Source organism: Ambystoma mexicanum, chromosome 6p (assembly GCF_040938575.1).
Source record: "Ambystoma mexicanum isolate Mex_15411 chromosome 6p, UKY_AmexF1_1, whole genome shotgun sequence".
NCBI classification, from domain to species: domain Eukaryota; kingdom Metazoa; phylum Chordata; class Amphibia; order Caudata; family Ambystomatidae; genus Ambystoma; species Ambystoma mexicanum.
This window is the reverse complement of record NC_090935.1, coordinates 748,549,971-748,566,873: the sequence shown is the minus strand read 5'-3', so window position 1 is coordinate 748,566,873 and position 16,903 is coordinate 748,549,971.

Sequence of the window (16,903 nt, the reverse complement as noted above, 5' to 3'; positions counted from 1 at the left end):
TCTTTATCTCCTCTTACTCTCCATATTTTAGTTATTCCTCCCAAATGTTCATAGTGGTTAACATGGTCTTCAAATGACCAATACATATATGCACAGGTTCCTCCAGGAGTGCAGTATACCCATTTCCCTATGTAGCTCCTTGGGTTTCTTGGGTTTTCGAGCTTCACAGATGGTGGGTCCAGGTGGTTGGTGATGATCTGGTTGCGCAACTTCTCTCTCTCTTTTATGATTGTGCCTGTGTGTTGGCCGTCATCTGTTGGCATCAAGAGGTGCATACCAACCATTTCGATCATCTCGTCTGTGGTGCGTGCCTTCCGGGCCTTCCAAAATCTTATTATGATCAGTGTAGCTCCAGCCAAAATAGTACATCCAACTATAATTTTCAGTCCATCTGACAGCCAAGATGGCATCCATGACCATAATATTGAAAACCAGCTCTCATCCTTTTTCACACCTTTACTTTCATCCATCATTTTTGAGTGCATCTGGGCCAATTGTAAAACTGCTTCTGTCAGTGTACCATTGTCAGCATCGTTGGCAGGGATGAATGTGCAGCATGATTGTCCTATCTTAGCGCAAACTCCTCCTTCCATTGCTGTGAGGAGGTCCAGTACATATCTGTTCTGAAGTGCTACCATCCTCACAGCTCGCAGTTCCTCTTTTATTGCGTTGAATCCATTTACCGTAGAATTAATAGTCATCATTAGTTCCCATCGAGTTATCTGGAACCATTTTGCGTTTGCGTAAGCCTGTAGTCCTGGATGTATTATTGAGGAGAAGAACATTGCTGCTCTGCTGAATAGTCTGTTCTCTGGTGGAATTGAAGTGAGTGCTGTTTCCGACCTTCCCCATAGGTAATTTCCTGTCAGAGCTTCTCCTTGTCTTTTCTTTCTATTCAGGACAGTATTATTGCCGTCGGTTTTGCTCTCTGGCTCCTTCTGAGGTTGTACAGATCTCTTCTTCCTTTTGTTCCCTTCATCCATTTTGGGGAAGTTCGCCATATTGACATGTTTCTGGGGTGCCACTAGTGATGGTACATTAACGTGCACTATTGTGCATATACCATTCCACAGAGGGGGCAGTGTGTGGTATGCTTTTTCTCCACAGGCCCAGTAATGGTCCATTACTACTGCTGTTCCTGCTCCCCCCTCAGGTAGCTCCATCACGCTTTCACAGTTGGTGTTGTATCCTACGTCCACCTCCCCTTTATGTTGGTAGCATACCTTAGGCGCAGTTAGCGGCAGTATTGTTATTGGGTCTTCATCCTTCTCCATCCACGTGAGCATGGGTACGTACTTGACCCAAGTCATCCAACATCTATGGTTGTGTCCATCAATAGTTGAAATATTTTCTCTTGTTACCATGTTGCTACCAACCACTCCTATGTCCCATTTGTTGTTCATGTACACCTTCCCTGTTATTATCACCAGTGGTCTTTCCCAACATCCGTTCTTACCAGGGACTTCAGTGGCGTACCAATCACATGGTAGGTACTGTAGTGTTACCTTCTTTGTTTCTCCTTTTTCAGGACCACTTGTTATGTATCTGAATCCTTCAGCATGTAAACTGCTCTTGTGGTAACTCAAATAAGTCTTGAGGAAGTTGTTTTCATATGGATATGTATCTCGTGTTTTCCACACCAGTTGCACCACTGTCCCTTGAAATCTTGCTTTCGTCTGGAACAGTGCCAGGTATATTATACATCGTGCTATTTTTTCATCTATCTCCGTGGCAACAAATGTTCGAGAAGCACTCATGGCGTATGGGATTAATGAGCAAACGTAGCAGCTGTCTTCTGTTGTCTGCTTATCTATGTGGGTCATGTGTTGGTACCATATGTTGTTTGAGATGTGTGCTGAATCTTGTATGTAATCATCAATACCTTTATTATCTGAGTATGTGCTGCGTTTAACTCTATTTTCCTTGTGTGGGATTTTACTAGTACCACCTGACGTAACACCTGTTGCAGCTGGGGGTGGGGGTGTATTAGGTTTGGGTACAGCAATAATATTGATAGCATAGCTGTACTGCCATACAGAGGCAGCCAAGAATCCGGTGGTCATTAAAATCCCCATCAATTTTATTACAAATGCTAATTTCACCGGCATTTTGCTCTTACCTTGCTGCAGTCCGGCAGCTTATTCTTGCGACGTTACAGTTGCCCGCCTGAAAATTCCTAATATGCTCGTTATTAATGTTAGTTGTTGTTTTTAAGCTCTCCCTATCAAGTAGTCATTCAGTGCCCAGGCGAAGAGCTGTTCCCACGCCAATCTAAGCGATCTATCTTTTAGGGCAGGCAAGTATGGTTGGAGGTGGGGCATTGAATGTTCTATGGCCAAGAGGAATGCTGTGTAGTAGACACGTACCCTCCTTCTTTTCAGGTATGTTGGCCTTTTTATTTCATATACAAATTGGTGTGACAATTCTTCCAGGTAATTATCGTCTGAGGGTACCATCTACTCCTGGTCAGTGAATTGGTTAGTTATCTACTTTCTTAATAGTACAATAATACGCTGTACCTGCATGTGCGAGAGAAAAGAAAGAGAACATTCAGGTGTTTACATGTGTATATGTGCAAGACAATGTCCTTCAGTTCAGTTATTACTACAATGGGTAGGGGGTCAATGGGCAGACGGTTTGGGGCTCAACTGGCGGAAGTCTCTTTACTCTTTAATCGTGTAACCATGGGGTGGGCGATATGGGGATCACCCCTTTCTTTTCTAGTAGTTTTCTCTGGGGAATCTGAGGGGTGGCAGGGTATGGGGACACTTAGTCCGTTAGTTGTAGTAGAAGTCTCTTCCTCCGTTGGTGATGCTGTTGTTGTTCTTCCAGTGGCCCTGTCGGTGGCGCTGGGGCGGGTCTGGAGTTTGTAGATCTTTACGTCGTGTAGGTGGTTCCAGGCACGTTTGTCCTGTAGCTTTACTGCTCTCGTAGATACCTCCTCTACCAGGTGGGGGCCAGTGAAGCGTGGGCTGTTCCACTTTCTGTTGAAATTGCGAAGTAGTACGTGGTCACCTTTAGCAACTTTGCACAGTCTTTCCTTTTCCAATTCTTTATCCGCGTCTTTTTGTTGATCGCTGTTAGACCCGCCCCGTGTGCGCTCGAGCTGTTGAGACACAAACACTACACTAGTAATCAAAGAAGACACATATTGGTACATTTCATCACCAAGGACATTTGCAGTACTCTCGTGATCGGTAAATGCTCTTGATGTTGGCGTTAGGGGAAGGCGCATTTGACGTCCGGTAACCACCTCGTGAGGGGTGAGGTGGTGGTCGGAACCTGGTCTATTCCTTAGCTCAAATAGGGCTAGTGGAAGGCAATACAACCAACTCTTCTTTGTTGTTTGCTGTATTTTTGCAATGGCCTCCTTTAATAGGCCATTCAGGCGTTCACATACACCGTTGGCCTGTGGGTGGTATGCACATGCAAATTTATGCTTGATGTTCAGTAAGGATGTGATGTGCTGGAACATTTTGTTTGCGAAATGTCGGCCATTATCTGACCGCAGTACCTCGCACACTCCCCACCTGGGGAAGACCTTCCTCACTAGGAATTTAGCTGCTCTGAATGCATCTGGGTGTGAACAGGGCCCTGCTTCAATCCACCTCGAGAATGGGCATACTACTACAATCATATACCTATTTCCTTGACATACGTTGATCATATCAATATAGTCAATATGGAGATGTCGGAAGTGTCCCTCTGGCCGGGGTATAGTACCTCTTATCACCTTCAGAGTGTGACCGGCCGTAAACTGTTGACATGTGAGACAATTGCTGATAAAATTTGACACATGAGAATTTAACTCAGGGCAGAACCAGTCTTCCCTAATTCGTGCTGCAATTACTTCCTTGCCTGTGTGGGCTGGGTGGTGTAGTTGGCTCAGGGCGGTGTTCAATAGTGCCAGTGGTATTACAATCTTTCCAGTGTCACCCTGGCGCCATAGTGCGTCAGTTGGTGACATTGTGCATCCTCTTTTTACCCATAATTCTTTTTCTGCCATTGGTGCAGCCGCTTGTAGCTCCATTATCTGTGTGGCTGGGAGATGGGTGTACCCTTCTCTTATCAACATCTCCTTAGCCATTCCCCTCCCTCTCCCTCTCTCTGACTCTGGGGGGTTCCATATCTCACCAAAATATGCAGCATACTTCGCATGTGCGTCTGCTGCTGCATTCCCTTTTGAAATGTAGTCTTCACCATTGGTGTGTGCGGTGCATTTGACCAAAGCTAATTCTTGGGGGTCATTTATTGCTTCAATTAGTTCAGCCAATAGGAGGGCATGTTGCACTGGAGTGCCATCAGCTCTCCTAAACCCTCTTCTTCTCCATTTCGACAGCCCTGAGTGGACAGTGGACGTAACATATGCGCTGTCGGAATATATCGTCACTCGTTTGTCAAAGCTTTCCTTCACCGCCAAGATTAGTGCAATTAGTTCTGCTGCTTGAGCGGAATAATGCTGTGGTAGTTGTACACATTTCATTGCCACACACACCGGTACCTCCATCATTTTTACCACTGCTGCCCCAGTCCTCCTTATACCATCCCTTTGATCGATAGTTGATGACCCATCAATGAACAGGAGCTCACCTCCCTCTAGTGCGTTCTCTTCAATCTTTCTAGTACATGAGTACATTTCAGTGATTTGCGTACAATCGTGTGCATAATCTCCTTCCTCAAGTACTTCTGCTAGGAACCTTGCAGGGTTGACCGTGCTACATCTAACAATTGATAGTTCAGCTCTGGATAAGATGATCTCATAACCTGATGCCCTTTACGTGGTTAGGGTGGACTTAGGTTTATTCAATATTGCAAATAGTGCATGTTCCACAAACAGTGTAGTCGGGCACCCCATGGTGATTGCTGATGCTTTCTCTACCGCAAAAGCAGCTGCGGCGAGACCTTGTTCGCAAGGGAAATTACCTAACATCACAGGGTCTAAGTGGCCGCTGTAAAATGCTATTAGTTTGTAGCCCATGCTTGTTTTTTGAGCCAACACTGCTTTCATTACTGCTGAGTCGCAATGTGAAAATATAAAGAATTGTCGCTCATAGTCTGGGGTTGCCAGTACCGGAGCAGTTGCTATCGCATCTTTCAGTTCAACAAAAGCCTCTTTCATTTCCATTGTCCACCCCAACTTTTTCTCCCCTTTATTAGCTTCCTTTAACGCCTCAAGCAGGGGTCCTATGTATGAGCTATAATCAAATACCCATGCTCTACAGTAGTTGCACAGACCCAGGAACTGCTGCAGTTCCCTCACTGTTTGTGGTACTGGCGTTTTTGAAATGGCCTGTGCCCTTTGTGGTGCAATCTTTCTTCCATGTTGGGATATGAGCTGACCAATGTAAAGTACCTGTTATTGACAGTACTGTAACTTTTCCATGTCTACCTTGTAACCTTTTTCGGCCAGTATTGTCAGCATCTTTAATGAGTCCTCTCTGCATGTACTTTCGTTTGTACTGCAAATTATTATGTCGTCGACATACTGCAACACTGTGCTTTCCACTTCAATGTTACCCAAATCCATCTGTATTACTCTGTTGAATATTGAGGGTGATTCGCAGTATCCTTGTGGCAATCTGGTGTGTTTCCACTTCGTGTTTCTGTAAGTAAAGCTTGTCAAATCTTGTGAGTCTGGGTGCAATGGTATTGAGAAAAAAGCATTTTTAAGGTCGATCACTGTAAATCGTGATGCTCCTGCTGGAATGCCACACAATATTGTGGCCGGGTTTGCGGCTATAGGGTATTCTGCTTCTACTATGTTGTTCAAGGGCCTGAGATCCTGTATGAAGCTCCAAGACCCCCCTCTAGCCTTGCGCACTGGGTATACAGCCGTGTTACATGGTGATTCTGAGGGGACCAATATGCCATTATTTATAAGGGCCGTTATGGTTTCATATATGCCCTCATCTGCCTCTTTTGATAGTGGGTACTCTTTCACTCTGGGGAGTATTGCACCTTTCTTCAATTTTATCCTTACTCCCCCTATACTTTTTATGCACCCCACGTCATAGGGGCCGGTAGTCCATAATGATGTGGGTACTTTTGTCATATCCTCCTCAAAGAAGGGAACTGGGGTGGATGAGGGTGCCTCAAGTGCCATTGCAATTTTCTGTGCCACTTGTTTGTACGCCACTTTTAGCCATATTTCCACACTCATCATAAACACCATTTCACCTTCCTCCTTTTCTTCTGAGAACAGCTCCTCATCTGACACCTGGGTGAGTCTACATCCTTCTGCTAGTGCTATCACTGCCCTCCATGCTCTTCCTTCTCTGTCTTGGGCATGTACCGCAATGTAATCAGCTGTTAGTATAATGCTCTCAATGTCCGCTGGAACCACCTTTCCTTCTGGTTCATTGACTGGTGTTTCTGGTCTGAACAAATAGGCGGCTGGCCTCCTCCAGATCTTTCCCTCTATCCCTGGCATCCTTGCAAATGCCATGTCTGTCCCGTACTGGAATAGTTCACCATCTACTGGCTCAGCCCTAATCGCTGTCTGTCCGCAGTATGCTTGCATAATCTGTCGTGCTGTGAGCATGTTAATTCCTGGAGTAGAGCAAATTATGCCGTCCTCCGTAAAGGAGATCGTCATATTCAACCTGTTCATGATGTCTCTCCCCAGTATATTTACTGGTGAGGCAGTATAATATAAAAGTGGGACTGACATGTCATAATCTCCTATAGATAGTGGAATGTTATCAGTAAAGGGAACCAACCCTCTAGCCCCAGAGAATCCTTGGGTGTTCATGGCTTCGCCCGACTTCTTAAATTTACCTTCCCTTATGCAAGACCGGGTCGCCCCGGTGTCAACAAGGAATGATAATTTTTTGTCACCTATCGTTACCTCTATGCGTGGTTCCTCCGCACTATTAGGTGTTACTGACAGGATGGGACACACCAAGGCCGTCTGTGGGCTGTCCTATTGAGGGTACAACGATTGACCATTTCCTGTGTAAGGGTTGTGTCCCAGGACCGTCACTCTACCCAGTTGTGTTTGTTGTGCTTGGGGTTGTTGTGTTATCGCTACCTGTTGTTGTGGCAGTGAATATGTCTGTGGCTGTTGTTGTGTTATTAGTTGTTGCTGTTCATTTCCCTGTTGCAACGTCTGCTGTTGCTGTATGCCCTGCTGTTCCTGTGTGGGCCTTGGTTGTCCCTGTTCGCTCCATGATGGTGTTCCTGGTCTTACTCTACACGTGCGTGACATGTGCCCTACTAATCCACAACTCCAACACACCAGTGATTCCCTACTCTGCCATGGAAAGCTTCCTGTGTTGTCCTGGTATACTGGTTGTCCGGTGGGGTAGGAATTTCTAAGTCCTCCCACCTGCTGTTGTGTGTTATATCCGTATCCTCTCCCTCTCATAATTCCTCCTCTTCCCCTGTTGTAATTATAATACCCAGCTCCTGGCATTGAGTATCCTCCTCCCATGTTGGTCGTGTATGGTTGGAGTGGCGGCACCTCTTGTGGTATAGTCTGTGAAGGTGGTATTTGGGAGGGATCATGTGCAGCCACTACTTGTGTGGGGCTTTGGGTCATTGTTGTAGGTGTAGTTATTAGTGCCCCTTCCATTGTGTATTTAGTAAGTTTTTTCTGTACTAGTTTAGCCTCTTCCGTTTTCCTGTCCTCTTCCTTTTGTTTCATTTTTCCTTGCCATGTCCTGCAATGATGCACTATTGTCAGTTGTATTTCTGGCCATGCTTTTGCTTCCATTCCCACTACTTTCTTCAGTTGTTTCTGAACTCCTTCTGGGAGCCCTTGTACTAGTATATGATAAAATATTGCTGGTGTTTTGTCCCATTGTTCTCTAGTTTCCATGCGCCACTTCTCTTGGATTTCCTGGATATCATCAACAGGATCTTCGTTCTCACGCATCTTGCGTGAGGTAATTGCTCCTATGTCTGATGTGTCTGGGTACTGTACCCTCAGTGCCTGCCATAGTGCATGTCTGCAGTTTGCGAATGGTGCCCCATCGTGCGATGTGTTTGCTATTGTTACCCCAGGGAATCCCGCTCTCTTCCAAATGTCATCCGCTGCATCCCCTAATATCGATATTAGAAGGCCCTTTACATCTCCCACTGCCAGTTCTGTCCTGCGGTGTGTTTTTCCATTTCATATATCCATTTACCCGCACCTCCACTTAATGATGGGAGCCTGCATTTTATATTTTCTTTGTCTGTATGCTTCCAAGGGACGTACTGTGGTCTAACCCCTCCCCTCTCCAGAAGTGGCATTAAGTTGTGTCTCATTTTATCCCTTGGGTTCCATAAAATCGAGTCCTCACACCCCTCCTCTTCTTCCCTCTCTCCTACATCGTCAATTTCGTCCGTATTTCCCCTACTCATAACTCTTTCTTCTCCATCTTTTCCCCTTCTTCCATCATTTCCTCTATTTAATGTGGGCGTGTGTATTCGTCCTTCCTGCCTGCGTCTAGGGAGGTCTCTAAGCCGACCTGCATAGGGTGTCAATTCGTTTGTGAAGGGCGCAAGTTTGATTGTACGTAATGAGCGTGAGGTGGTTGAGCATGTGGGGTGGGATGGGAGAGGGTGTGATGGTGACGGTGTGGCTTCATGTGTCTGTCTTTCCGCTATCACTTGCTCTTCCTCCTCACTTCTCTCCAATTCATCCTTTCTCCTACAGATCCATGGTGAGTCTGTATTTGTCCGGGTGGTGTATAGTTTATCTAGACTTTCCCTTTCACTGTTTCTTCCTTCCTTCTCCATTCCTTCTTCTTCCTCACTACAAAAGTCATTCACAAACGGCAGCCCCCACTCTGTCTTTTTCCCCTTGATTGTTACTGTTTTTAAGTCTATTAGGTCCAGTTCTCCCTTTTCTCCTTTACCAACCGTTCCCCTTTGCGCTGATGTTGTTGCTACTTCTGCGTCTCTATACACATACCCCCTTACTTCACTCTCCCTCCTCCTATCTTCTCTTTCCCCTTCATTTCTCTCCTCCATCTCTCTACCAATTTCCTCCCTTTTCCTTTTTAATTCCTCCATTACTTCGCTACTCACCTTTTCCAATATCCTTTCATCCTCTTTCTTCCTTTCCCATCTCACCCTCTCCCTTTCTAATATACTCTCTATCACCCTCCCTTCTTCGTATTTCTTAGTCGTTTCTGATAGTAATCTCTTCTTCCACATTGCCATTTCTTTTTCTTTCTCTTCTTCTTCCCTTTTCCTTTCTCGTAGCACTGCTCTTGATACCCTTTCTGCTGCTGCTTTTACCCTTTCAGCTTCTCTCCTTTGCACCTCAGTTCGTTCCCTTATTTTTTCCAATTCGTTCTTACCTTCTTTCCTTCCCCTCGCTCTCTCTCTTTCCTCCCTCTCGAGCTGTTTGATCAGTTCATTCTGTTCATCCCTTAACTCTGCTAGTCGTTCCTCCAAAATCTCTTCCTTTTGTCGTAACTGCTCTTCCCCTCTCATTCCACTCTCCCTGGTATTATCCTCGTCTATTTTCCTTACTACCTCCTTCTCTTCTCCTGTTAATGAACCTCGTAATTTTAATAGTATCTGCCCAGCTACCCACTCATCATGTCCTATTTCCACAGTTCGCTCTTCTCCAGTCCTCCCCTCCCCTGCTGGCATCTTCCTATGAGCCACATATAGTGGCGGGCTGTATGCCGGGTTCGAATACCCCTCAGCCGCCCTTAACTGTCCTCTTTCTATTTCTCCTAATTCTCTTAAAGGGTACAACCCCCCTCTGTTTTCACTACCTTTGCTAGGGGTATATCGTTGCTCTGTTCCTTTTTTATTTCATTTTCTTTTGAGTTATTATTCTTTTCTCCTCCCTCTTGTCCGTTCCCCGTGTCCTTTTTCCCATTCTCTCCTTCCTCCTTAATCTCTTTTTCTTCCGGTATTTCCCCCACAGTGAACATTCCATTTGGTCCTGGTCGGGTCGCTTGGAACATCCTCCATAAGTTAAACACCTCCATGTGGTTTGTCAACTTCTTCCCTTTGTATGTATTATGCAGATGGTTTAATAGTGAATGTTGGGTATATGGATCGAAGCTACCATTAGGCGGCCATGGTGTTATCATTTTGTTGTCCGTCCCCTGTGTCCATTCTATGCTATACTTGATCAGTTTCTCCCTATGGGGTGACAGTGTGGTACATATGTGTTGTAGTGGGGTAGTGAGGGTGTTCCCCCACCCTCCCGATCCTGTCCCGTGTGAACAGTAGCGCTCCACTTGTTATCCTTCCCCTATTTGGTAGCTATTATCTTGCTAACACTTACAATACACAGCCTTATACCTTTACCTGGCCCCGTAAATTTGGGGACTTGCGATAGTCCGCTAAGGAAAATTATTAAAATATAGTATTTACATTTGTATATTTTCTTCTTTCTTTCTTCCTTTACACAACACCCTTACGGCCCCCTGCGGCCGAGGTGCACGTAGCCCCCTGCGGCTGCGTACCCCTTGTGACGTTCTTATACAGTCGCCCTATTTTCATTTGCTCCTCCTCCTTCTTCTACACTCGCCGTGGCCGGCGTTCTCCGTGCGCAGCCACGTCCCCCGTTTCGCCTTTCCCCGATCAACTCATTACCTTTTATCTCCGTTTCCACTCCCTTACCACAGTTCTCTTCCCCACCACTCTCAGAAAGAAAGATGCCTTGTGCTCGGGATATCCTATGAAAGCCCTACTGGTGACGTCACCGATCTCTTCGAGCTACTGGTAAGTTCTTCATATATTCTTTAAGTCCAAAATACACTTGTAATCTATCCCCGTTAACCTCACAGCTGTCTTCCTGTCACTCCTGGAACAAGGTAATCAATAATATAATCGGACTGCGCACGCTGCGTCGCCTCGCGTGTGATACGCCCCTCGACAGGAGGGCTTAACCAGCCAATTATCTTCCGTATTGGGCAACTAACTAGCTACCGCCTACAGGGAAACGTCATCTACCTATCGAGTTTCTTGCTCGAACAATAGGGATCCTCATCTACTCATTGATCAATAAATGCCAAATCGTAGGAAACCACACACACACCCTTACACGTAGTCGCGACCTAGGCCAATCAGTGTCTACGAGCGGCCGCACGTGATGTTTTCGTGCTCCACCCCCCTCTCTCGCGCAACGTAGCCGACTGCTCTCGCACTCGTTCGGCTACCATTCATTTCATTGCCAACACTAAATTGTCATACCTTCGTCGCGCACCTGTGCAACACCTCCCACCTCCCGTTTTTAATTCCTCCCCCCTCCCTCACAATTTCACGTTGCTTGTTGTGCGTGGCATGCTCACCAAGTTCTCTTGATGCGGGGCCGCTCGACTGCGTGCACCCCTTCAAGCGGCTCGCCACCTCCCCTCGTCTGGACCACGTCTGGACACTCGCCAACCGCGGGCGGGATACTTCTCAACCGGCTCCCGAAGGCCAATATCCGGATTGCGCTGTCCGGTCTTCTCGCAGTTCCGCGATGGTCCTGTAGTCCTCAGAAGGGGGCAACGGCAGAGGGGGCCGCGCCGCCGGGCCTCCTCGCAACGGGAGTACCTGGAAAAAAAAATAAAAATAAAAAACAGATCTTAAACAGATCTCAGCAGTGCCTCCAACTTGTCGGGGGGAAATTCTGCCGGGGTCGGCCGGGCCATCCGTAGACCTCCGGGCAGGGAGGCCCCAACTCCTCCTGTATATCCCAAAAGAGATAGAGTATGAGACACACGCAAGAAGCAAGGTGACTCTGCTGTTTATTAGACAAAACGGCAGGGATGGGTCAAGGATCGTACGCGCCCGTCCTGACACACACACAATCGTTGGGCTCGCAGGCCCTTTTTACCTTAGTATGACGCGCTACTTGCGTCATCTTACAAAGTTTAGCAAAAAACCTATTCCCACTCTGGATTGGTTACTCGAGTGGTAGGGTTAGTATAGCATACATATAGAGAACGGTATTAGTGGTTGAGGGTTAGTCAGGTGATATACTTGGGCTGTCCCTTCCATTTGATACATGAAAATTGTTACATGAAGACCTCTGAGGATTGGTCAATGTTAATGGCGTCAATGATAAGAGCCCCATGTTCTGATTGGTCCACTCGCGAGCCTCCCAGTCTGGGACTATCGCTGTTCCCAGCTCGCGGTGCACCTGTCATTTGCAACAATGTTTTTACTATGGGTAGGTGTAAACAATGTGAGGATTTATTCATATGTTGGGAGGTCGACTACTCCCACTGCTGCAGATGTCCAATGAGTCTTTTAATTGTATCTGCCTGTGTCTTGAAACGTGGGATTCAGGCGTCTCCTTCCTCCTGGGCTTGGCATCCTGTCAGGTTTGGCTTTGTCACGTGAGGTGGGACCGTGTTTGAGGCAGAATTCAGCACAATTAATATTGTTTTTCCCACTGTGTGCCTGGTTTATCTTGCAGGTGCGACCTTGGCGTCGGCTTGCAGCGTGCGAGATTGCAACATCGTGCCCTTGGCGGTGTGCTTTCGCCGGGCTCATTCTGCAGGGTCAGCAACCGAGCTCTCGCTCATTCAATGTTCATGGAAACTTTTGCTTGCGGCCTACTTGGGCCTGGTGCATAGGTGGAACCATTTGATGCAGAGCTCTTTAGGTTACGGTATCATATTGCTCTATCCTCAGTATCGTGTCTCCGTTATATTCTTCATTATGGTACATGGTTCTTAGAAGAAGCGTGAGCAAGCCTTTTTAGATAAATTCATTATCCGTCTTGCGTTTCTGCATTTTGAGAGCCTATGTGGAAAATAATAAAGATGCACGTCCGTGGGTATGTCTGTCGCCTATGTCATAGCACTGAGTATGTTCTTCGTGTGGATTGGTGTGGGAGTGTCCGGTGTGCATGTGTGCACAGGTGTGCTGACCGTTGGCTAGGTCGTCATGGCATCTCTAACGACGTGTAGGTTTAGTCGAGTTGATCCATGCCGCAGGTGTCGGCATGGGCAGGGCGGGCTGCTGGGCAGGTAGGTGGGCACATCCGTATGTTCCTGTACCAGTGTATTTGGTCATCTGGTAGATAGGCAAACTCCTCTCGTGGCGGATGCCTAGGCCGTGATCCTCTAGGCCAAGCGCAAGAGGGGAAGGGCGGGAGCCTGTTCTTCCATTCTCCCACTTCAGGTCTGTTAGGGGGATGTTTTACGTTGTGTCCAGGAGAGATTTTGGGGTTTGAGTAATGAAGTCTTGGGCCCCCTGTGGATGGGAAAGAGTCTTGCTTGAAAAAGGGGGAGCAGTGATGAATCCGGCCACTTGTGTGATCAGTTTAGAAGCTGGGTTGGACAATGGAGCAATAGTTTTTTTCCAGATTGAGAGGCAGGAAGGCCTTGTTCAAACAATCAAACTTCAATTGTTTTAAAACATTTCTGTTACTGTTCAGTAGTGATCAGATGTTTGAATGTAATGTGGACCTAGTCACCCAGAGAGTGTTTTAATATGCTAACAATTATCTGCATAACCCTTCCAAAGTTGCTTGTAATGGGTAATTGGGCAACAGGACATCTTTCATCTTCTTCCTTGGAACCATTGGACAGTGGAGACAGCTCTATGCTACAACGGGGAGCAACCAGGGCTGGGACTGTGTAAGGAGGGATTTGTGTTCAAACAAAGTCCTGAACTCAGGGGAGCAGCAGTGTGGCAGAGCTCTCATGATAGGTGTCATCAGGGGATCAACAGTCTTTGTTTGATTGGACTACAATAAACATGCATAAAGTTTTTTTCCATCAGAGTAAACGTTTCCAACTTCTCTGCTATGTGGAGTGGTGTAGTTTGCAGGGTTTCTGCTGCCTATGCCAGTGACAAAGTTATCTTGTTCACACCATTCATTTAATAGTGTGGCTAAAAATCATTGCACACACGTTTGTGCATGAAGTAAATCTCAACAATAAAGTTGTGCTGAACAATTGAGGAACTGGCAATTGTATTACTTGCTAAATGACATTCAGTGGAATAAATCAAGCATGCATAAACATATTTGTGAATATTATCACTGGCTAAATGTAGATTTAGTGAAAAAAGATCCATCAATGTTTGTGGTCATTAATTCACATGACGTGGTTGGAAATGGAGATTCAAGGACGCACACAACACACATGACTTTAGAATCAGCCATTCTACTGCTTTGTCTTGGTGATTGTCACTGGGCATTTGTGATAAGGAATATGGTCCGCTGGAAATGCAGTGAGGGGGAGGTGTCATGCCTAATACGTCCCAAGGCACATTACATGCCACATATGGTGGAGTGGGATGGGACAGCATATCCCCTATCAACAAGAAGGGATTTTAAGAAAAGGCTGTCTCCATATTGGAGGTGAAAACTTTGTCAAACGCACTGCCAAAGAGCCACATCTTCAGTGGGACAATAGGGTGTTCTGCAGGGAGCATGACCTGCTTATGAGCCCTGGCATGCAAGTACAGAGGTTCTGTCAAACGGGATGGCTGAGTGATCCTCTGCTCCCACTCTGCACGCCTTTCACTCTAAGAAAATAATTCTTCTTTGATTATCAAATATTGCGCTCCTGATGCAGAACACAACCTTACTTAAGTGCTGCATGGCCATGGTGGAGCAGGGCCTGCTGTCCAGTGCACTCCTCCATTGCTGCCAGGAACCCACTGGTAGACCTACAAACAGTAGTATCCCGGGATCAGCGTCCTGATGTTCCTGTCTGCTGTTTGGAACAACGCGCAAAGTGCGTGCCGGAGACACAGTGGGAAGCTGGGTTCTCACACAATACTGGATTCCAGTCGTATTATAGGCCTGCCATGAGGAAAAGAACACTTTAAAAGGTACTTTTAATTGAAATGTAAGAAATATAAACATGTTCTGTATTTTTGCTGCACACTACCATTAAGTGCTAATTTTTCTTATTAAAAATTACTCCTCAACACAGGAAAATTTTAGATTTGGTCATCTCTCACACCTTCATGGTTGGATTGCTATAATCAAATAATGTAAGCAATCTTAGTGAACAATAACTCCTAAAATAAGGTAATTATTTAAGCCATTTTCTGAGGCAATTCCCTTTCCGCATCAAATGGTTTTATGGTGCACGTTATTTTTACATTTAGAAACCTGAATTTCTGGTGACTACATTCCGCATATATAATATAACTACTGCATATGCTCATGGAATTTTAAGATATATATATATTCAGTAAAAAAACTTTGCTAAAGGGACGTTATGGTTAAGTTGTGCTACTAAAAACCTATGAAATTCAGTGAAAGTGGTAAACTAAGCTACCATAACTCGCTCCACCACCGTGCACTGCTAAGACTAACGCCCAGGACATCAAAGATGACATCACAAATGTCAATGATGACATCACTGATGACATCACATGTCTGGATCCCTCTTTTTTTCTTTACTGACATATGTCGGCCAGCAACAGTCAGGAACTAAAAATTCAAAGAGTTCTATATTTGTAGACTTATACTTCAAATATGTTCTTATAGTAATTCACTTGGGGTTCAGTCACAGCATATGAAACATATACATAGGGGAAAACACAGACTTGTAAGACAGCAATGCTTTGTTTGTATGAAGATGATCAGTAAGGTTATCATCACTTTTTTTTATAGTTCTGCTGTTTTTTTTATTACTGTACTTTCCCTGGATATGCTCATATTTGTATACATAGTATTCACACTACTTTCCGTAGGGTCCAGTCACATTATGTGATACTTGGACATAGGGAAGTAGTAGCTTTAAAGTAGAGCAATCATTTCTGTGCATGAAGATAATCAGTTAGGTTATGAAGATTGTCTGGTAATACGGCTGTTTTTTTTGTTTACTTCATTTTCCCTTTATATGATCATATTTCTAAGTGTTGTTGTCTGTTTCTGTTTTGTTTGCAGTATTGCAATTATGTAGTACCTGGGTATTATTAGCTACTTATTAAATGTTTCACAGTACGCAAAGCACTAATAAGAAAGCATTTATCATTTTACTATTCAACATGGCAACATGGTAAAATTATTAATATTGCACCTCCATCATGTATGCTCCACACAACTATGTTTCTACATGAATATCTTAGTATACTAAAGTATACTAAAGACACTTTTATATCAACACTACAATGAGAACCACTTGAACAGAGTTTTCATGAAAAGTAAATGCACATGTGATGTCATATTTGATATCTTGGGTGTTAGTTTTAGCAGTGCACGGTGGTGGCGCGAGTTATGGTAGCTTGTCTTACCATAATTGGCGAATTTCAGGGGTTTTTCGGTTTTACTTTAAGCCATAACGTCCCTTTAACAAAGTTTCACTGAATTTCATAGGTTTTTAGTAGCATAACGTAACCATAAAGTTCCTGTAACAAAGTTTTTTCACTGAATTTCATAGGTTTTTAGTAGGGCAACCTAACCATAACACCCCGTTAACAAAGTTTTTTCACTGAATTTCATAGGTTTTTACGAGGCCAACCTAACCATAAAACCCCTTTAACAAAGATTTTTCACTGAATATAGATATAGATAATACAAATTTGATAAATGTTTACTAGGATTCCCTTAGTTTATATACATATAACATAGAAGATACTGAACCCCCTGCCCCACGCTAGTGATTTTTGATGTCCGTGGACCATGTGCATGTCCGCGGACAGACGCGGTCAACATCAATACTATCCAAAAACTCAGAGGGTATCTTACATTGTTGTATCATGCAATAGAAACAATGAACAAGTTCAAAAAGCAGCACATAAACACATTACATTTAATATTAAATAAGAAGTGTAAACTGTACATGTAAGACATCAACCGTCCATTTAAATAGCATATGCAACAGAATGGAATATACCAAAACAAAATAAATATGCCTCCAACATAATTACCTCACAGAAACTGCACAGCAAAAAGCAACAGCAGACCTACGCAGCAGTAACAGCAAAACTTACCAAGAAACTAGTAAGTACACTACATTTATTTTATATATTTACAAACTTTCTGTAT